Here is a 24,528-nt window from a genome sequence, read left to right as displayed (position 1 = left end):
GATAACAGCACAGAAGATTATTGCAAAGTTTACTCTAAATAAACAACGTCTCCGATAACATTTGCATGTCAATCATCATAATACTTAGCAACAAATACAGCTACACAATATATATGCAATTAGAAAAATTAAAGTATACTATGAAGCGAAATACCTATACATAGTAAATAGAAGTATTCTCTGATGATTTTGTTTTGTTTGTTAAAAGAGTTAAAGGGGCACTAGCTGTCAAATACATGTTCACCGATTTCAATCATATTCTCATAGATAATTTATAGCCATGTAAAACATTTATCCAAATTATAAAAAACAAAAATGGGGAAAAAATTAAAAATTTTCCTCTAGATACTATCTTTTGATTGTAAGAAGCTTCTGTCTAAGTTTGGTAAAAATCCAGGATAGTTTAAGAAAGTTATTAAAATTTTTAAAACTTTAACCACTGAGTGAATGTAATGTTAACTGGCAGAACAAACCAAGTCCATTTATAAGTAAAATACAGATAAAATTTACTTCTAGATACTATCTCATGATTATGAACAAGCTTCTGTCCAAGTTTGGTAGAAATCCAGGATAGCTTAAGAAAGTTATTAAAACTTTAAAAACTTTAACCACTGAGTGAATATTTGTGGACGCCGCCGACGACAACGACGACGACGGCGACGCTGACGACGGAATGTAGGATTGCTTTGTCTCGCTTTTGCGACAAAAGTCACAGGCTCGACAAAAACGAGAAACGAAAAACACTTATGAACCACACCAACAAACGACAACATCTAAACAACAGGTTCCTGACTTAGGATAGGTGCAAACAAATGCAGCGAGTTTAAATATTTAAAAGCCTTATTATACGAATAATTCCCGAGACTTACGCTACAATGGTCTTCAATATTTTCAGAATCGTATGTGTTAATTTAGAGCAAAGATATAATTTTGTCAGAGACAAATATGATTCGTACAAATTTAAATAGCTTAGAAAATATCCTTTTACCAAAAGATGAGAAACATTTTTAATTTGTAATACTTATTACTTCATAATCTATCTCTGACACGACTTCTCGTCCAGAATATGCATTAAATGTTTGTCGCTGGACGTTTAGCAGTCAACACTCAATCAATCAAAGTTTGCTCGTAAAAATGAAGTAAACAATATAAGCTTCAACTTTATCCATCATTTGGTGTCTGTTGTCCGTGTGTACCGTAAACATACTGAATTTGTTTTTTTTGTCCAGAAATATATTCCTTAAACGAGTTCAAGTATGTAAATATATTCATAGGGTTATGTGGTAGTTGAAATTATTCAGTGCAATCATTTTGTGTCCGTCGTCGTCTTTCATACATATCAAATATTGTATCCACTGTTTGCTGTTCATGTGTTCGTCGTCTGTTGTTTATGGCACTCCGGCCTCGGTCTTTAAATTTTAGTCTCCACTTAAGTAATGACCAATCAAAGGGGTGTGCTTTTTTTCTCTCGGGACAATCATTTTTTCTTTACAAAAAAGTAAAATCACAAAAATACTGAACTCCGAGGAAGATTCAAAAAGGAAAGTCCCAAATCAAATGGCAAAATCAAAATTTCAAACACATCAAACGAATGGATAACAACTGTCATATTCCTGACTTGGTACAGGCATTTTCTTATGTAGAAAATGGTGGATTGAACCTGGTTTTATAGCTAGCTAAACCTTTCACTTGTATGACAGTCGTGTCAAATTCCATTATATTGACAACGATTCGTGAACAAAACAAACAGACACAGTAGGTAAAAATGTCAAAAATAGGGGTACAGCAGTCAACATTGTGTTATCACCTCAATCACTATAAAACAAACAAATGTAACGAAGAAGCACAAAAAGGCATACATCAAATTTAACATCCTCATTTTGCATATATTATACGATTTTATTTATCTAATATGTAAAATCCACCCCCCAAAAAAAAACACTAAACAATTTTCTATTTTTTATCATAAATAAACCGATGTATACTTTAGAGTTTAAACTATAGAAGTTAAATTAAAAAAAAATTAAAAACAATGATAAATCCCTATGTATTTTTATGGTAAAAAAATCTAATGTCTGAGTTATTTTTTTATGCAAATCATTAAATTTCCATTTTATTTAAGATAATAGTGTCACCAGTTATGTAATTTGACTCGTTTCTTACGGTTCATTGATTTTTGGCAAAATCAAAGAAAAACCAGCACGTGCTTAAACATTGGTCAATTATTCATTTATTTTGGTGTCTTCAACCTATACCAACAGCAAACAGGGGCGGATCCAGAACCTTGATGTCTGGGGGCACCATGAGACCAAAATTAAATATTTATTTAGAGATGTATATATGCGAGTGTGGGTGGTAATGGTTTGGGGTGTCAGATCATCGTTTTTATAGTTCTATATCTTTAAAAAAATTTTATTGTTTATTCTTCAGCTAATTGATCTGTATTATAATTGTCCTAAATATTCATGTACTATTTGCCACTGGACGTTAAGCAACCAACAATCCCCTCTATATTCTGTTATTTATATCTATTTATATGTATTGGTCCCATTATTCTCTTTTCTGTAAACCCCATCAGTGACCCCATTCATATCCCATAAATTGTGACCCATACCTAGCCTCATACATGTATGTACGTGGTAATTGAAACAGGAAAAATATACTGTCATATATTACTGTATGCTTGGACTAATGGATAAACGTTACGGTATTAGTTCCAGATTATGTTTTATAACATACAACTGCGTTTTATTAATGATTATATATTAGACAATGACACTCATTTTTTTTTTATGGAAAAAGGAAGAGGGCGGCTTTTTTAAAACAAACTGTTGGTTTTCTTTGAAAATAGGAGTGAAAAGAAAATAGGAAATTCAGTTTGAAAAAAATCTTGTTTGAAAAAAAAGTTTGTTGTTGAATAAAGTCACTAAAAAGACAGTGTTGAAGAAAGAAAAATAATAAAAATGGTAATGTGAGAATTTTGTTATGAAGACATATTCCCTATATCGATACTCACATTCTTGACACTAAACATTTATTTGTACATATGTGTTTAAAACACAGATTTTGGTTAGTAATTTCTTTCCTGATCAGAAGATTTCACTGTTAATCGATCTTAATCTGTCATATTGTATCAAAAACCAATAAAAATATTTTGTACTTTTTCCAATCAACATGTACCTGTATATAATTTATAGTATATATCTAATCTTTTGAAAAGAGACAATACACACAGCTGTCAATACTAACACACCCACCAATAAGTGGTCATAAATCACGCATGTTGAAGCTGGGGTTAATATTTTACTTCCATGCTGCGACCGAGAGATATCTTTTATACTTCCATGCTGCGACTGAGAGAAATCTGCGTGCTGAGTATCGTACCTCAATATATTATTTCCATGGTCGCAGTGATATGTGTCATTTGTTACTACCCTGTCATGGTGTGAACATAGATATAATAGCCATGGCTATTATATCAATGGTGTAAACATCACCTTGACACTCAAAATTTGTTTATAAACATGAGCAGTAATACACAGTTGTAATTATTATACAATATTCCTACATGATAAACGAATTTGGTAATTGTCATTTTTTGCGAGAAACATAATAATTTGTCCCGTTTTTAACTGCTAAATCCGGTGGACTTACCGGTATTTCGTACGACATGTAGTGTACATCATGTACATAAATCAAATCGAATACTCTTTTTTTTTTTATTCGTAGAACTGAGTTTCAGTTTTTATTCGGGACAAATTTTTATTTAATACGAAATTATCAATATTGGAATTGTTTCATTTATCAGTACAAAAAAAAACCAACAAAAACAACAAAAACACAAAAAACGTTTTATCGGCTTACTATGCAGCAACGAATATAGACTTAATGAGACCTGTTATGTTCAAGGTTGTATGAACAAAATATACTTTTACTAGTATAAATTGCAATGATTTTTACATGCAAACTAAAGAAATATTAGCAAAAAATAAGTGCCTTGTATTTTCACAGAGATCGAACACAAAGTCCCGCCACTATGGGAGATTAATGTAATTTTTCAAAAAGAAGTATGCAATTTTTAAATATCTTATGTAATAGTTATTTTCGATCTTCAATAAATCTTTCTATGAGAAAACTTGCTATAGTTTTAATGAATGCAATAGAGTATATTTGGTATTAAAAAATAGGCACAAAATGATCTTTGTCATTATTTAAAATTGCAAAACGCGGAGGCTGAAATCGTACCACGTGATCTAAAAAGTTGATCAGCGACTTTTAGTATTTAGATTTTCTCTCGTTACTCTCATTTGATATTTTATGCTTAAGTGCAATATTGGGAATGCTTTATTCCCCAACAAGCTAACTAAAGAAATTAATCAACCCTCTAGCTGATCAGACGTTAATACAACTACTATCAGTCTATACAGAGTGAAGTATCTTTATTTCTTCAAATAGTCTTTTTGTGGATTATTGTACGTCCAGTGGCATATATTACATGCATGTAGGAACAGGAAAATTGACAATAGGTACTGTTAGAACCATGTTCACATTATTATACATTATAGCCAACAATTGTGCTGATGATTGATTGTTGGTTGTTTAACGTCCAGTGGCAAATATTTCATGCATATTAAGGACGAGTGATGATGATGACGAATTTCTTAAATCTAATTGAAATATAAATCTGTAATTTTTATATGTCCATAACTTCGACGAACCAACGGAAGTTAGATATTGACCTGTATTTAAATCAGATTGGTTCTGGATGTTTCTCTCTTATTAACAATATACATGTATATATTTTAAATTGCGACTATCTCTATAAATTTGTTATCATTTCGATAGATGTTACACTGTATAGCAAGTGATATTGTTCGCTGAACGTTGAACGAGTCACAGCAGTCATAATTAGATTAACTATGTTGGAAACGTCGCAAATGGCAGTTTAAAAATGAAAACAAAATAAGAATAATTTTAGCCTTCCGTATTATATAAGCGGCCTCGGTGGCCAAGTAATCCAAGTAGTCGGACTATTGTGTCACTAGCCTGTCGAATTCTGCACTTGGCAGGAGCCCTTGACTCCAATCTTTATTGATTAGGATTGTAAGTTTTCCTACCGAAGGTCTGCGGTTCTATCTGGGCACTCCGGCTTCCTCCCCCAATAAAATAACCGTCACGATATGGCACACTAGTGCTGAAAGTGGCGTTAAACACCAACAATCAATCAATCAATCAGTATTATTTTACCAATGTATCGAGATTAGTTTGTAACAAACGAAAAGTTTTCTGTTTTTATTAACACCGCTGGGTTTCCGCTTGAAATTTCCACGGAAATTTATAGTCTTTACTTTAGTCTTGTGTTGTCATCCGTATCAATAAAATCGCAAATTTGAAGTAAGATTCAAAAACGTCTTGGATAAGTGAGAGATGTATCTATGCCAGAACAGTAGTATCAAATATACAATATTAATATTGCACACAATTTTGTATACGTATTTTTAAGATAACGAAAAGGCTTCATAAGCATATGCGTGCCTAAGTTGTATGATATTGTTGGAATATATTTCTACTCTGACAATTGTATGCATATGATCTGTGTTAAATCTGGTGATGAATCAGTGGTCAAAAATGGTGACAGTGATTTTCCGTGTGAATTGAATTTGCAAATTTGCAAATAATATATCTGTTAATTCCTGTTCTCTAAAATGCCGTATTTTGTAAGTACACAAACCTTTATTCTCAGTACATGCAATTAGCATCTGTCAGATGACATGTTATCATTACGGTGTTTTAAAGTGTCCGAATCACTTGCCAAAGTTGAAAAGAGGAATTACGGACTAGATCTGATTTGGCAATCTTTATGATTTTTTGGGACCTTTATGTTTAAAGTAATTTCATGTATGGACTACTAGCCAAAATAATTGCATGCATTTTTCTTTATTATATGTCTTTTTTTTCGACACGAAAAGCTTATTTCAATATAACATGGATTTGTATTTGTAGCTTAAAAATCCTTAAAATACATTAAAATTGAGAATTTTTATAATTCACAAAATGTACATTCTACACAGATACCGACATTTGTTCATATCAATTTTTTTTTAATTACGGAATTTAACCGCAAATCTCTGTCGCACGTTATAAAAAAATCTAAAATATGTTTATTTCAGTTATCCTTGCAAGTAGTTAGGACACGGTTGAATTGACACGTCTACATTCAGCTTTTGTCCTTATTTGAACGATTTGTATTACATAAATTTGAGTAAAGAACCTGTATTTACATAGTCTTAGAATTGCATGTTGTTTATAGACAGTTTACTTAGTGCATAATGACTTTAAATGAATAATTCTTCTTTCTCAAATCTGTCACGGCAATGCCGTTTACCATACGAACGACTTACGATATCACATTGGTACCCTGTTGTAACTAGGTTGTATTCGCGATACACGTGCGTTAATATTACCTGGTGCGGTTGAGTAAGTGCCCCATCTTCGCTAGCCTGAGAGGAGAGGACTGGGTCGTAACTCTTGCCTAGCGAAGATGAAAAAGAAAGAAATAAAGAAGGAAAAAAAATAAAATAACGAAAATAAAGAAATAAATAAAGTAAATAAATAAATAAATAAATAAATTTATTTCAACAAATTGCTGTTGAAGGCATATTAAAAAAAACTTCCTGCACTGTACATGTGTTTGTAAAATTTTGTGTCGAAGGACATAACTTTGGACATAACTATGAATACAAAGAGATAATGTATTTCCAAAAGACGAGATATAAAAATATACTGCTTACCCCGGAATTTTGGGTTTTTACTTATTACAGCTATTCTCTAATCTTTTAAATGACTACATAACTCAAAAATGCGGTTTTGCAATATCTTCATGTTTAGGGTTAACTGTGTCATTTGTAGTCAATTTTTTTTCCGGCTGTTTGTTTGTTATCTATATAAACCACACTTGCATTAAAATGCATTAGATATTTAAAAAAAATTATTATAGATTCTTTATCTACATATACTTTAAGAACTTATAAATAGTTCTCATAAAATTTTATAATTGATGTTGTAATGTTTATGCCCTTTGGGGCCATTCATTGGAAATAAAATCTTCTTCTTCTGTAGTGTTCAGAAAGAAGCCATTATAATATAGTTCGAACCTTAAACTACACACACTGAGCTATGATACTATGATAAATGTAATTGTAAAATAGTCATGTAATTGCCAATCTTCTTTCATGCATTATGGATCATTGGGTTATTACCCGATTAATGGTTGACCCGATTGATTATAGCACGTGCCATTGATCTCAATCTTTAAAACAGAACATTATAAGTTATCTACGTTCATATCCATATCTACGGATATGAACGTAGATGACGAATTTATCCCCGGTCTTAGTCCAAATCTGTCGATTTTTAGAGAAATTCGACCACAAAGTGTAACGTGAAAGCAACGTTTTTTTCATTTTCTAAAAATCTTTTATTGACATTTGGGAATTTGACGTATCTTTTACGGGGTGTAGGGTACTACCTTTGGTAGTACCCTACAGGTATTCAAATATAAGAAGTTTTTAATACGGAGACAGAGAAACTGGAGTGGGTCGAATTTGGCGCTCAATGTTGTGAGAGTTACATCATAGACGGTGTGACGTTAACGTGGGTCATTTACATAGCTAGGTCAGTAGTCCCATTCATAGACAGTGTGGCAGCCAAGTGATGCATTTACTAAAATGAGTGCAAATGATCTACAAAATAAGATAACATCGTTAGTGGATTACATATTTAATTACAAACATCATGAATAATCTACAGAATTCTATATTTCACAAAGAACAACAATGAAACTAAGGAAAACGCGCGTGACGTCCCCCGGGGTAATGGATAGCAACGTCCGGGTATATGGGTTAGCAACGCCCAGGGGCTATGGGTTTTGTAACGACGTGCGTTATCCAATCAAAATCCTAGAAATATACTAAGCCGGGGATAAAATAAATTACGTCAAGGATTTGTATAGTAAGAAGGATTGGAATCTCATGTGTTATCGTTTTATCTTAGTATATAAATCATTGATTAATTATTATTATGGGTACTGAAAAATACATAAGAATATTGTTTTAATGAAAAGCTCTATCCGGTGGTATTTTATTTATGATTTTAATACTGTCTCATCAAGAGCTAAGTGCAGTTTTAGAAGCTTAATGCACTTAGGCGGCCTTGGTACCGTTTAGATGCACAACTGTGTGATGTGAATCATTGTTAAGAAATATTTTGTACAATACAAGCTAAGAAAATAGAAACTTGTCCAAGTTTTACAAAGTAACCCGCACGAAAGTAACAAGTTTATAAAATGCTCTAAAGTAAATTTCCAGTTTTAATACGAGGAAAGTATCAACAGATAACGAAGTGTAGCACCTGACATAAAACATACTAAATATGTGCTAATAAAAATTGCTAACGTTCACTTCACTTGAAATATGACGGACAGTTCTCTCATTGGCAAACATACCACATCTCCTTAAATTAATATTGTTAAGTTTGAAATTTCGAGTGCAGTTCCTTTTTTTTAAAGACAAAAATCAATATCCGTACACATTTTATTAGGGATAATGACTACATTTTAAACCTGCCGGGTTAACAACATGTTAGGATTAAGTGTATAACATACATGTTTTGTAAGTAACGATGGAACGATTGCATACAAAAAAAAAAACAAAAATAACAACGTTTTACCAAATACACGCAATTTCCGTCTATTTCAAATCTGTTTTAATATGTTAAATAGTGAGGGGAACTTGTATAATCCTTAGTAAAATACAGGTTCCAGCAAATAATAGTAAACTTTTATTCGCCGATATACAATTAATAAATAATAAAATAAACTAACATTAATTTAAAAAAATAAAACCAACGATATTTATAGACGAAAATTTTTTTAAGTCCTCAACAAAACAAAAACAAAAATAGATAATCAACAGATGATTTTCTTTATTTAATCATACGAAAGTTACGCTTTTAGTTCTAGCAAATAATTCTCAATTTAAAATGTATCATCAATAAGAAGGGGCGTAACTCGTAGTATCATACTAGCAAACTGAACGGATCTAAATACGGTCTGACAAATTTGAAAGAATTTTTTTAGGTTTGATCTGATTTTGTCTGAAACCGTCTTAACAGACTGAAACGGACGCAAGCATAATCTGTCTTGTTTATCTTGACATGACTGAACGGACTTAACACGGTATATCGTGACAGCGTCTGAAACATGAAAAAGTCTTGACGTTTTTCTCTAGCGGTAAATCCAGTCGATTAAGACTTGATCAGACCAAACTGACCGTTTCAGACTGAAATCTTGCTACTAGTGCTGATAGATATATTTAATTTCGTTACACTTAACCATGTCTCAAACCTTCAAATAACGTAATCTTGACAGATACTTCTGTATGATCAAAATTGAATGAAAGAGTTTCTTTTTCATATTGCCATAGGTTACTGATAATTGGTCTAGTTTTTGAAAATCAATATCACATTATTTACACTGACAGCAGCTATTGCAAGAGAGACAACATGTTCAGTAAAAGCGTTTACGAGTTTTTACTTATACCAAATCTAGACCTCATGTAACGAAAGACCTTATATCAGCTCTAGACCTAGTGTAACAATTCTTTCTGAATAAGAAATGGTAACAACACCCTATAAATTGTATGCGTCCAAAGCGCTTTTCTGGATTTACCTTTATCAGGAACACTCAAAGCCGAATATTTGAAAGCAAATGATGTATAAGAGCCGTAACAGTTGAATAAGTCCATAGCAATCTAAACATCGGATTATTTTCTGATGCTGAAATGTCTTTCCTTTGGATGATGATAAAGTGTTTGGGGGTATCTATTTATAGTTTTTAGGAAAATAGAACTGTGCTGGTCTGAGAGCAAACCTTATTGTTTTTTTCCAAGGAATCAATTTGACGTCAAACTATTATCGAATGAAGTTAAAGCTTGAATTGTTGATATATATTGGGCGTTATCACTTACGGAAAGAGTTTCAAAATATTCAGCGTTACCCATTTCAATCAGATATTATTTTTCTTTCCAAAACCTCCTGTTGGATATCACACCACCTTCAAAACATATTTTTTTCTGTAAAAGGGTCAATCGAACAATTTAGATTAAAAGAAATAAATTATGGAAACACATAATGATTCATAAACATGATAAATCCCTATCTTGTGCACTACTAGTTATACCATTTACATTACTTCTATAACTAATTTTTGTCGAATAAGTTAAAGATATGTTCTCAAAATTTATTTTAATTTTCTAGTAATCGTAAAAATATTTTCAATAGAACGCCAAAAAGAAGTATATGTTTAGTACTTGAAATTTTCAAGTTCCTCGGTAGTTTTGCATACTACAACATGTACAAATGATACCATAGAGATACCATATAAATGGTAAAATAGTTTTTTTTCAAATGCTTTGTAAGTCACAACAATGTTATCATACAAATCATCACTTTTTATTTCAATTAAAAAGACAATTTAAAAAAAAAATACATTATAGAATTAAAAAATCCCTTGATTTATAAGCAGGAATGCTAATTACTAGCTGCGAATGACAAGGTAAAAAGCTTGGTAGTTATAGTAGAAACTGGATTGAAATTATCTTAAACGTGTTTACTAGAAACGATCAGTCATTCTTGTTGATAAAGTCTACCGTTTGATTTGATCATTAAAACGATGTGCGGTAACAATTGAATAGAATGTGCAGGAAACGGCAATATGGCAGGACATAAAGTATCAAATGCAATAATTCTGCGTTGCTGAAATAACCTGAATATTTTTATACTTTGTTCACCTATTGTTACGCTGCTGTAGACTGCGTAATCGTAACATCTTTAGAACTCTCAAATTACTCCATATTCGTAGAACGGGTTTTATAAGGCACCGATCATCTGCCTTTTGGGGTTTCGGGTTTGTAATACAAACAATCTTCCATTTATGTCGTTTATAGACAGATATCTTTTTTTTTCTCATTGACCTAAAGGAATTTATTGGAATGACATTAATTGTCCTGGAAAATGTAGATTCTAGTGTCAAATAAACATCGGTTTGTCTATTTTTATAATGAGTAAATACAATCATTTATCAGAATATTCTGAAATTACTGATATAATGAATCTTGGCTCGTATACAATAGTTCACCATACATGACTATTCTTTATTTAAACTTGTAAATGTGTGTTATATTCCCTTGACTACCAATTGAATTTACGGCACTTTACTATGCAATGAATACATTCAGTACTATCTATCCTTGCAATTTACCTTAGGTACCGACCATTCTCGTTTAAGGGGTATGTTTTTTTTTTACTCTGAACAAGAACAAAATTTAACTTTATTTGAATAGAAATTATTATTTTTAGTAGCATACTAGACTAGACATTTTTTAAAACTAAATGTCACATGTATTCCCTTTTATTTTTGTTGTTTTCCCTTCTAAAACAAATTATTTAATCAAAGAAATTAAGAAATTAAGAAATTTAGAATCAAACAATTCAAGTACAAATTATTACCTCCCATTCAAAAATGAATGGTTGGTGTCTTATAAGTGCCGTTTGTGTGAATGCTTTATAAATTTTGTTTAGCTATATATCAATTTGACACAAAACTTTTAAAATGTCCTATATCAACTTCCGAGTCTCAGTTTCCTTGAAGTGTTTATAGCAGGCATTCAGCTAAGTTATCGAAAATATTCGATGTAAATTTGTAATTTTTGTATACCTATTATGAAAAAGAAAAATGAAAGTATAAATGGCTGGACGGTGATAAACACGTTTTAGCTCCCCAGACAACTTTTCAAGCTCGATGGCAGTAGTTCTAAAGGATATGTCAGATTAATTTCAATGTTCATTAAAGAAAACAATGGAAATCATTCAGTTCAAGATATAACTATTCATGCGCATTTTACAATTTTGTGCGTAATATATGGTCTCAATAAACATGATAAAGACTGACTCGTTGTTTTTTGGGGAAGAAGGGAAATTATGAAATCAAACTTTAGTTGCATTGTCTGAATTAACAAATTTATCAATTGTAACTGTGTGATTAGAACAATCGTAAATTTTATCGAACATTTGTTTTAACTACATAATGACAATCAATTATATAATCAAATTGAACACTTTTGCATAGTCCTTTTGAAGTGAATAAATCTTAAAAATTCAATTGTAACAAATATATGACTGATTTTGTCATATATTGTATCGTCTTCTGTATGTAATTGATTTTGAAATCCTTATAAAGACGTTTTGTATATCGTATTTACCAAAAGCTTGAAAATCAAGCATGTTTTTTCACAAGTGAAAATTGTCTAAACAAACATTTATATATCAGATTACAGATAAAGTATTTTCCATTTCAATCAGAATAAAAGAGATTATTGACAAAATAAATAATTTTGATATGTAATTAAATAAAAGTTTGAAAACAAATTGCAGAGTTTGTATATTGATTATAAAAAAATTGGGATAAAACACTAGCTTCAACTTATGTTTAGAATTGTAATAATTTATTCTGAAGATTAATTTCTGTGTTATTGAAATTAAATTGTTTAAATCGGCAATAGTATCAATAAATTTTCATTGACTTAATAATTCTTTTTTCCACTTTACAATTATTGCTTGTCACAGCTGTATGGTCGTACTCAAAGATATTTACAAACTAGCGCTGAGAACATTCAGCATTCTTTGATATGTTTGTGTAAATAATTTTGTTTTGATGAACGTTTATTTTAATATCTTTTAAAAGGTTATGATATGTTCTTCAGGTACTTCTATCAGCAATATGTGAGTGCCATTAAAAGTGTCTGAACAACTATCAAATTCTATGTATCATGGCTACCACAATTAACTATATGATATCAATGTTTTGCTTATTGTTGAAGGTAGTCGATGACTTGTTGTTGTTCGCCATCTAGTATTTTTATTTCTAATGGATCGTTTCTTTATTATTATTTTTTTCAGCTTTTCAGTGTTTGTATTAAGTATTGGCTTCAAAATATTCTGACCTTTGTCATCATTGAAGAGACATAAATTGTTGAAATGCGCATCTGGTGCAATGAAATTGGTAATTTACTGTCATTGTCTAATTTTCAATCATGCCACCTTTTCCTTACTTTTAATGTTACCCCAAACCAATTGCTATTTGTTTGAACCACGTGAGAAATTCCATTAGTGGTTATTTTTTTATGTTTAATGATTGTGTTTTGTCGAAAATTCCTTTTTGGTGGAAGATATTTAAAGGTCTTTTGTTTTTATTCACAATTTCTTTAAGCATCAACACGATTCTAAGTTCATGCATAGTGATTAAACACCAATATGTTTTTGACGATCGAATCATTCACCTATTAAAGACTTGTAAGTTGCATATTTATGAGGTTGCATTCTCTCTCATGGATACTTTTTGTAATTGCATAAATGTATGCACGAATAATACAGAAATGTCTGCATCCGGCGTTCATTAACATTTGTAAATTTTATATTAAGCCATTATTTAACTATTTGATAGTAATGTGTAGGATTGCTAGTCTTTAATCTTTATTTTTTTATTATTTTAGTTTTTTTCATTGGGTTTTTCTTTTTTTGGGGGGTAGTTTGTTGTTTTGTTCTTGCTTGCTTGTGTTTTTGTTTTATTGTTTCTTTAACATCCCAAACAAGCAGAAGATTAAAATGGCAATTAAGGATTATAACTTATTCATATGAAAGTTTTCTTTTTATCTTTGGTAAAAATAAAACAATATGTTTATACAAAGGATCATTTTCTTTTAGAACAACCACCTCCAACAAATCATCGAAAAAAATCCTGTGAATATGGGATTCAGGGACTAGGTAAAATGTAGTATTATGTTTTTTTATTCTAGATTTTATATTACAAATAGTTTCATTAAACTTAATGAAATAACGTAGATCGTATATTTGATCATAAAAAACTCCGGAGACATTTCTTTTAAATGTTTCAATAGACGACGATACTGCACAAACATGTTATAACATTCGTACAATGTGTGCAACGACACTGATAAAAGATTATTGATAAATGCTATTCATGATATTATAGCGTTCTTTTATCTGTAAATAATAAAAATCGTCTACAATCACATGAACATTACATTTTAACTAAACCACAAAGAGAATCATTATGTAGCTGACATATAGAAAAGGTCAATTACTTGACAGTAATCAGTTTAAGAAAGTGTTTGACAGAAATGTAAAAAATAATTGTGTGTTGTAAAGTTTGTCTGCTGTCTCGTAGGCCTCGTTAATTTACGTTTGACCATTCTTTCTCAAAATTATTTATAATTGTGATTAAGGTCTTTATCGGTGTTTCATAACTGACAGGCAGCTTTTCTTGTCTCGTCACAGATAAAAAAAAAACTTCTTGAGGTAAAAAATGAAATTACAAATAATGAATTAAATATGATATATGTTCTATCGGTACCCTTTTTTAGTTTAATTGGAAACCCTACAAAGATACGGTATGAGTGCCAATGAGAAAACTCTCCATCCAAGTCACAATGTGTAAAAAGTAAACAATTATAGGTCAAAGTACGGCCTTCAACAAGGAGTCTTGGCTCACACCGAACAGCAAGCTATCAAGAGCCCCAAAGAGACTAGTGTTAAACAATTCAAACAGGAAAACCAACGGTCTAATCTATATAAAAAACGAAAAACGAGAAACACTTATGAACCAAATCAACAAACGACAATCACCGAACAACAGGTTCCTGTCTTAGGACAGGTGCAAACAATTGCAGCGGATTAAACGTTTTAACAGGCGCCAACCTCCACCATAACCTGAAATAGTAGTGTAACATTACAACATAGAAAGACACACTATAGAATATCAATTGAAATGGCTTAACTTAATCAAAAAGACATATTAACAAAAATAAGTAAACATATACTGAACGAATGAATTTGATCCTTGACACAATATAAATACAATATTGAATAAAAAAGGGGGATATAGAACAATGTCAAAAAGACAACTATAACCTTGGACAAAATGGCGTTAAGAAAATAACGTTCACAGGTAAATTTAAATATAATAATTTTGTTGTTAGGAGTAAGGAAAGTTTTTAAAAAATTTAATTTGTTATTATGACCATACCGATGAGAATCATGTTACGATAGGAGTGCTGACTACGGGACTGGTAATACCCTTAATATGTTTATTCATAACTGGAATTTTAAAGCGAAAAAAAGTAATCTTTTTATTATATTTAACGTTGAAAACGTATACTACTTTAGCATTGCAACATTGTTGAAGCCAAGTCATCAATATCAAAGTCAACTGGAGGTAAAAAAAAATAGAAAACAACGATCTATCAATCAATCAACCAATATAAAAGTAAAGAACATTATCTTCAGCTTCTTAGGTTGTTGTCCCACTGACGTATATTTCAAGATCACAGTTTATTTAAATTAAACGATTTTCTTGAACAGATTTGTATGTCTCTTTTATTTGTCTTTTGCTTAGAAATACAAGGGCTGAATACTTTAAAAACATGTCTGTTTGCATCTGTCCAAAGTTAAAGTCTCTTTTTATTCAATTATTGTGTTTGTCATTCAGGAACGTTCGTTTTAATAACATTTCGTTTTATACATTATAAATAATAAGGATTTGCTTTTATATTAAGGTATATTAAAGATATATACGCGAACAGATGATGGTGCAAATGAGAGACGAGGTAAGATCTACATTATAACTGTTTCACCTTGTTTAATAATTGATAAAGAATGTTGATTTATAAATGCTTGTAGGTTTTTCTTTATTCATCATATTCAAGCAGGACAACCAACGGTCTAATCTATATAAAAACAAAAAACGAAGTAAGATCTACATTATAACTGTTTCACCTTGTTTAAAAATTGATAAAGAATGTTGAAATTATAAATGCTTGTAAGTTTTTTCTTTATTCATAAATTCAAACAGGAAAACCAACGGTCTAATCTATATAAAAAAACTATTCGTAGCTGTAAGACCGCCTCTTCAATCGAAACCAGGTAAATCATTCGTTCTGCTACTAACTACATGACATGACAGTGTCTTTAAGGTAGAGAACCACTAACGTTTACCGTATTCTTGCCCTATAGCTCAGACCAAACGTACAGATGGGTACAGTCCTAACCTGTACAAAAGTTATCTTAGAGCAGTCCTTACGAATGCTCTCTCAGTGAACTTTAGAAAATTTTAGCAGACCTGCAAGTTAACTTTTATTTTATCAGAACAGGGCTTGGTCTGCTGTTAATCTTCCCATAGACGAGGCTGCTATTCGACAGGCAAGTCAGGTCAGTCACGGGCACAGGTCTGCTTTTAAATCGGTCCTATGGATATATCTCTTTTTACCTAACTTGTTGAAACATACAAATACGAAAATGTGGTATGGGTGCCAATGAGACTACTCTACATCCAAGTCACAATGTATAAAAAGTAAACAATTATAGGTCAAAGAACGGCCTTCACCACGGAGCCTTGGCTCACACCGAACAGCAAGCTATAATAGGCCCCAAAAAGACTAGTGTAAAACAATTCAAACAGGAAAACCAACGGTCTAATCTATATAAAAAACGATAAACGAGAAACACTCATGAACCACATCAACAAACGACAACCACCAAACAACAGGTTCCTGTCTTAGGACAGGCGCAAACAAATGCAGCAGGTTAAGACGTTTTAACAGGCGCCAACCTCCACCCTAACCTGAAATAGTAGTGTAACATTACAACATAGAAAGACACACTATAGAATATCAATTGAAATGGCTTATCTCAATCAAAAAGACATATTAACAAAAATAAGTAAACATACACTGAACGAATAAATTTGATCCATGACACAATATAAATACAATATTAGATAAAAAAGGGGAGATGTAAAACAATGTCAAAAAGACAACTATAACCTTGGACAAAATGGCGTTAAATAAAATAACGTACACAGGCAAATTTAAATATGATAATTTTGTTGTTAGGAGTACGGAAATATTTTTTACCAAATAAATTAATTTGTTGTTCATAGTACGAGAACAGAAGTGAAAAATTACTAAAGATTTATCAGAACAGGTATGTAATGATACTCAAAAGATATTAATTTATGAAAGCTGTTCTGTTTACTAGTTAATTTTTGATAATCTTAAATTTAGCTTTGAACAGACCTGACCAAAGTAAACTTTTATAAAACAGGTCTGGTTCGGACAGTGCAGTGCAGATCAATGACTGCTTTTAAAAGTAGACCTGGTAACAGTTTAACTTGTGTGTAGGACTGGTTGCAGCAAAGTAACTTCGTCCGGTTTTAACTTTTCTGTTCATCCAGTCATAAGGATAACTTTGCAGGTAGTCATAAAATAAATCGTAAGACCAGGTCTGCTTTTTAAGTTTACATGAATGCTGTCCAAGGACCGGTCAGAGCAGTCATACATCCTGTCCGAAGTTTACTTCAACTAGTCATAAAGATTGGTCATCAAGTTAACTAGCTGTATATGTTAGGACTGCACCCATCTTTACCTTTTTTGTACTTCCAAACTTTCGGGAACCAGTGCGCAGTACTATGCAAATATACAGATGTTGAATTTGTTAGCACAATTCAGGATAAGATATAGTTTTGATAGGAAATTACTGTCGCTGTATTCGACTCATTGAAGACAACATGACTATGAGTCCTTGAAATTACAGAACTTAACAGAGAAAGGAATAGGGCTATGCATCGGTGGTTTTATTCCTTAACTAACGTTTTTGTTTGTATTGTTCATATCTCATTGCTAGTATACATATTCATTCAAGAAATCCCTAAACAGCGATGTCAAAAATATTATAGTACGTATAATAACTTGAAGATATTTACACCTTTGGTTTGTTTTAACTTCATGACTAGTGACCTCAGTGGCAGTTGTTCCACGTGTGTTCTTGTCAATACATTAAAGGAACATGTATTTTAACATTTCTGACAAAAAAACATTCGTTTCAATTAAGAAAGACAAAGAACTGCAAGACTTTGGTATGTGAAGTTTCTTACGAGTGAAGTATACTCTTTGAGGTTCTTCTAGAGCCAAATATGGAAATGGCAATGGTTAATGAATATATGTATAAGTTGTTACTGCTAACCTTTTAATCGATCTTATACTCATTTATCGTATATAATCAACAAATGCAGTTTATTCCGAATGTATCAGTCATAGCCAACATTCAGGACAGACGTAGTTTATAAGAACTCCCCCCCCCCCCCCCACTAATGGTACTCCCGTTTTTAAGCCCTTTTTATGTTGATCTATATTTGTCATTTCTGATCTTCTTTGATTTCTAATTGTTAGTTGACCTCTTAGTTTTGTAAGTAAAATTTATTTATTAGATCGAAATATATATTGTTTCACAAAAACCTTAGGTTAATTAAAAAAAACCTAGACAATATTTTTTTACCTACTAAATACAAATCTGCAGTGAAATCAGACACAGTTGTTTCCGCTTATTAACAATGTAAACCTGAAACAAACTTCCTTGAATCTATTATTTTTTTGTGTATATCATCAATTTAAAACCAATAGAAAGTTGAAACGAGAACCCTCACTTAACATCTAATGTTTTATTTTGATTCTATTTTTAGTTCCCAGTTGGTATTTAAGCTCTTTAAGTTTTATATGTGATACATACTTAACTTTAAATGTATCAGTTTCAGTGTTGATAAAAGTATATCCAGAAAAACACCAAAGACTGACAACTGAACATAGCTCGACAAAAATACAAATGACTGAAACCAAAAAATGTATACGTAATGACGTCGCATTAACGTCAAAATGTGCGCCTTTGTTCATGCAAATAAGGACGATAACTCAATTCATGTAGTTTTTAATTAATAAATATTTTATTTTGCGCGGCCACACAAAATAGAAAAAAAAAGCGAATGTGTGTTATTGCAGTTTAAGTATTTGAATATATGTCTATAGTTTTCTATGGTGTGCTATGGTCTCTTTGGTCGCGTTTTGCCATTGAGTTTTTCGGTTTGTAATCGACTTACCAGTCTAGTTATACATTTGGTATGTGTGTATCTTCCTCCACTCTTTTACATAATTCCAATATATAAAAAACATGTTGTTTTCTGTGCAGCCAAACTTTTTTTATAGGAATTTTACTTTTAGATTGATTCGAGACAATTCAAAAAAATTTACAAAGATAAAAACGTTGTCAATGTTTGTTGCTATAGTGATTTGTTGAATGTGAAATTTTTTTTTCTTTTCCTATACACCTTTTAGTAAGTTTAGACAAATAAAAGATCATGTATTGTAACTTACACTTTGCACAGTATTTTGGCCAAATAAGGAATTTATTTCAAATACTGTACCATCCCGCAAATAACTAGAATTCACACTATAACGTCAAACATATTGTTTTTCTGTTTTAACGTCTTATATAAGTTAAGAATAAAAATAACTCTTCAAAAATTGTTTGCAATACTATTTTTTTTGACATAAACCTTTGTTTAAATTGAAGAGAAAACAAAGTACCCAACCGAAGCACAAAACAAGAAATGAATAACAAACATGACAATTCACCGACCCTGGACAGGCACATACACACTTTTGCGGAGTCAACCTGTCTAAAGCACTCAACTTTCCCCACCCGAGTGTTGCAACTGTACTTTCAGTCTTGATATGCATGCAACCTTTGTCTCAATGGCTAACAAATTCTAAGGATAAAGACCAAACTATTGATGGTTGAGATATTTTTTTTCAAAATTGTAGTTGTTCTTTATTTAAATCCAAATGAATTGTTTATTTTATTTTTATTCATGTTCGTCTTACTCATTATTCGATTACACAGATCTATCTATACTTTTAGGTGATAAAGATTTCCCTCTTTTTTGTATCTGTATCTAATTTATATAACTATCAAGATTATAAAATGAATTTGAAGTCCAGTTTAATTTGCTTTTCGATATCATAAAGGTTTTGGAACTGCGAAAGGATTTGTATAATTCAGAATATTGTTTGTTTGATGCATAAGAAGAATTATTAAACTTGAGAAATACTTTTCAGAGATATATAATGAAACATGTATACTTAAGAAATAATACCAAAAAGCCAATTAATTTGATTACATTATTAACAATGTTGAAAAGTGTTTCAAAATTAATGCGATTGTAAAAAAAATGAAGACATAAGGGAAAGCAACATTTATAAAAGTAATTGCTTTTGACATTAATAAGATATCGAAAGTAAAGACGACTAATATTTTGGTAACATGTAGATCTGCATAACTACATACTTCAGTTAATACATAAAGTAGACAAAATGTTGATAAGAAAATAAAGATGATTAAACAAAATATTATAAACATTCACATTTGTTGTAAATAATAAAGAAAAACAAAATCAGTGCATGCACAGCAAAAAACATAACAAGCAAAGGAACATGGCATATATTGCAAGTTTAAGACAGCCTCTAGCACCGACTTGAGCGGAATTTTTTGCAAAAATCTTTCGGATAGACTTTGTAAGATATGACCACACCAAATTGGGCCCGGTCAAGAAAACACAGACTGGAAAGTAATACATATTTAAAACAATATAGTTCCTACGCATAGGTGTAAATATCAAACTATGTAGAATATAAGGTATGAAATGAAAGGTGAAGGACAGGTGATCCTCGTAGAACACATATTCACTGATCATTTTGAATAATATATACATGTATGAACAAATTTTAATATTTAAGGCATATATTTCCTGTTTCTCAGATATGAATTACCTGGTTTGGTGTATCGAAAGTTCTGGAATCCAGGACGGTCTGATGTACAAAATGTATTAATAACGGTATGTTGATCCCGCCTCAATAAAATTTGAGAAAATGAAAAAGTACGAGCGTACTCCTTTGCAAAATTAGGTCTGTTTGGTCCCTAAATTGTCATTTGTTTATCCCTTGTAGTTAACGACGATGAAATTTGAATCATACTGCTAGGAAAAACTGGATCTGGCAAGAGAGCCACTGGAAATTCTATTCTTGCATGGAGACACTTTTTTTTTAATCAAATCTCAGTGACAAATCCGTAACTAAGAAATGTGAACGATTTGAAGGAAGGTATGAAAAAAAAAAATACTAATTGACACACCGGGACTGTTTGACACGACTTTATAACATGACACAATCAGTAAAGAAATTCCCTGTGCTCATTTGTCATTAGCAGGGCCATATGTATTTTTTTATTGTGCTACAGATAACACGATTAACAAAAGAGGAAATCGAGGCTTCAGAACAATTGTTCGAGATTTTTGGTACATCTCTGGGCAAATATTCTATGATAGTTTTCACAAGATTAGATGAATTGAAAAGAGAAAAGAAAAGTGTTTAGTCTTTCATTGAGGAATCTGGATCATCTTTGATTGATTTCATTGAGAAATGCAATAATCACTATATTGCAATCGACAATACTGATACGAGACAAGAAAAATCTAAAATGGTTGCGAAATTAGTTAAGAAAATTACAGATATAATCGATGAAAACAGCGGTTGGCACTTTACAAATACGATAATTGTCGAAGCAAGAAAAGCTCTTATGGCATTTAATAAAACAGAGAATTTAAAGCAGCTAGATAAGTCGTTCGATGAACCAGACGACGATGAATATGTTTTTGACGAAGATGTTGACGAAGAGGAATATTATTGTATTTCTGGTGAAAGCCATGATTCCGGTGTTGCAATGCCAAAACAATCTATCTATGATGAAATACACGCAGGATTTTATTCCAAAAAAATTGATCTGAACAACCTGATGGACAAAAAAAGTAAAAGGAAATTTGGCAGCAAGAGACATCAGAAACAAGCTATAAGCGAGCAGAATATGGGAGAAATAGAATTTCAACTGAAAAAGAAATGAAAAGAGATAAAAGACACCAAAACAAATCTTGGCCGTTTAACAAATCAGTGTAAAACTTTAGATCAGCGAAGGAAAGATCTTGAGAGTAAAACCAAAATAAATCTTCAAAATCAAGATTCCATTTTGAAAGAGCTACACAACGAAAAATCATACTTTGAGAAGTAAAAAACCTATTATGAGTTGAAAAAGATGAAGTTTAGACAAACAATTTCTAAAAAGTTTGCAATTTTGCAATCCAAATTAAACACGCCTAAAAACAGTTGCTTGATTATGTAGATTTCTTCAACACTTTACTTCAAATTTATTTTGGAATAAACTTATTGTAAATAAACACTGGAGACAAAACAAAAATTGTCAATCTATAGTTAACATTTTAGTCCAATGTTTTGCACTGTTCTTGCTTTAACTTTGGCACTTAAAATATTCTTACTTAAGGACGAATAAGTTACTAAACATTATTCAGAAGTTGACGATTCCATTTGTCCATAACCATAGCATTTTTCAGGAACCATTTATTTTTTTAATTCAAACCAAAAAATTAGAAAAAAGCTTTATGTTTCTGAAATACTTCCTAATGAATATATAGAATAAAGACATTCCAGACATGCACCAAATAGCTTGCACAGAGAAAAGTCTAAGCGCAACGAATCTCATTATTTTGATCTGATACGGTAGTTTTGATTCGAACAGACAATATTTTGTTGAATAGCAAATTAGTTTAATTTCGAACGCATCATTCTACATGCATTTGCAAGGTAATAACGCTTCAAAATGGCGTAGACAGTGCATTTGACTTAGACTAAAAAAAATATTGAAAGACTTTGTATTACATTTATATTTTTATTGTTCTCAACATTTGTCTATAGTTAAAATTTGAAAAATTATACAATAGATATCTATTTTTTTCTTAATTAAAGAATCATCCTCACAAAGCTAACTTAAGAAGATTGACACAACAATAAATTAATCATTTACATACTTTACTGTGTTTTGGATACACAATTCAATTGCTCACAAGTATTGCCTTCTGAGTCAGTTTTTCAAAATATTTGATTATACTTACATAAAAAAAAACGCTTTTTGAATTCGAGGCAAATGCTTTACTATAATTATGTAATTATACAAACTGTATTTAGTGATTGTTGAATCATCACTGTTGGAAAAGAATAATATTAAAAGAACTTTAATTCTATTTATTCCATATGAGATTTAGGTTTATATGTGAACGAAAGCAAAGTATAAACCTATACATATCTGTGTGTTTTTTTTGTTCTTAAAGTACCATTTGATAGCAAACGTGTTTTTATCATTGTACATTCCAAAAATGATTAAGGTAAAGCTATATTTTTCTTGTTCCTTGTTTTGTTTAAGACACTGTCCAAGTTCTGCTGCCGGTACACTTAAAATCTAAATATATATTCAATAAGTTTAAGCAATGACTAGCAGTGCTCATTCGTTATCCTTCGAGTCAGGAGTTAGGTGAAAAGTTACATGTCAGATAATTTTTACAGCTATGGTTCGTTCACGATGTGATCACAAGCCAAGTATTACTTCAGTGCTGATAAGTCCCAAGTCATAACCTTGTAGTACAGTCGTTGTCGTTGATTCATATCTGTCATGTCTTTTTCGTATTTGTTTTGTTATAAACTAGGCCGTTTGGTTTCTTGTTTGAATTGTTGCACATTTTTTTTATGGCGGGATCTTTTATAGTCGACTATATACTATGGGTTTTTCTCACGGTTGCAGGCCATGTGATTGCCTATAATTGATTACATCAACTTCATTTTGACTTGTAAATAGTTGTCTTATTGGCATTCACACCACATCTCCTTTATCTTATATGATGTATTATTGATTACTGATTCTATCGTTAGCACTGAGATGTAGCCTTAGTTTTTAAGGATCATCAAATTCGTGTAAAAATCTTTTTGCAACTATTTTGATTCGAGCGCCACCGTTGAACCTTATATATACGAAAAGTGCGTTTGGCGTCTTACATTATATCTATATATATATATTGATGAGTCTTCCTTTGATAACCATAGATACCATAGATAACCATAGATACCCATATATATAGATATAACCATATCGGAATCAAAAGGTGTAATACACAAATATAGAGGATACAAGGGAGCATGAGAACTAAGACGACCTATACACATTCGCCAAATTCTGTAAAGTCAAGTTTGTATAAAAAAATTTCAAATTTTTGTTCATGCAAAGTAACATAGTATAAAAAGCAAAAATTCACTAGTATCGATCTTTGTTATGGGTAAACAAAAACAAGTATAGTAGGAAGACTACATGTTATGCACTCGGTTATTCACAATTCCTTATCCTGTAAGCAACACTCGTGGGACCAGTAGTGAGAAAGCAATCATGTTGTAAGTTTACATTCCCTACATGTACACAATGAGATACATGTATGTCCATGGATTGTTTTATCATACAAAGTATTGTAATGTTTTTTCCGACTGTAAATGGTTTATGTTTTCAAGAAATGTCTTGCAGGTAAAATATACATATGTACATTAAAACAGTTCTCATATTAATGATTTAGCCCAAATCATCTTATCATTTTTGTATATTGTGTTGTTATATACTTAAAAC

The sequence above is a fragment of the Mytilus californianus genome, unplaced genomic scaffold, assembly GCF_021869535.1.
Source record: "Mytilus californianus isolate M0D057914Y unplaced genomic scaffold, xbMytCali1.0.p SCAF_8, whole genome shotgun sequence".
NCBI classification, from domain to species: domain Eukaryota; kingdom Metazoa; phylum Mollusca; class Bivalvia; order Mytilida; family Mytilidae; genus Mytilus; species Mytilus californianus.
Note: the sequence above shows the minus strand (reverse complement) of the source record.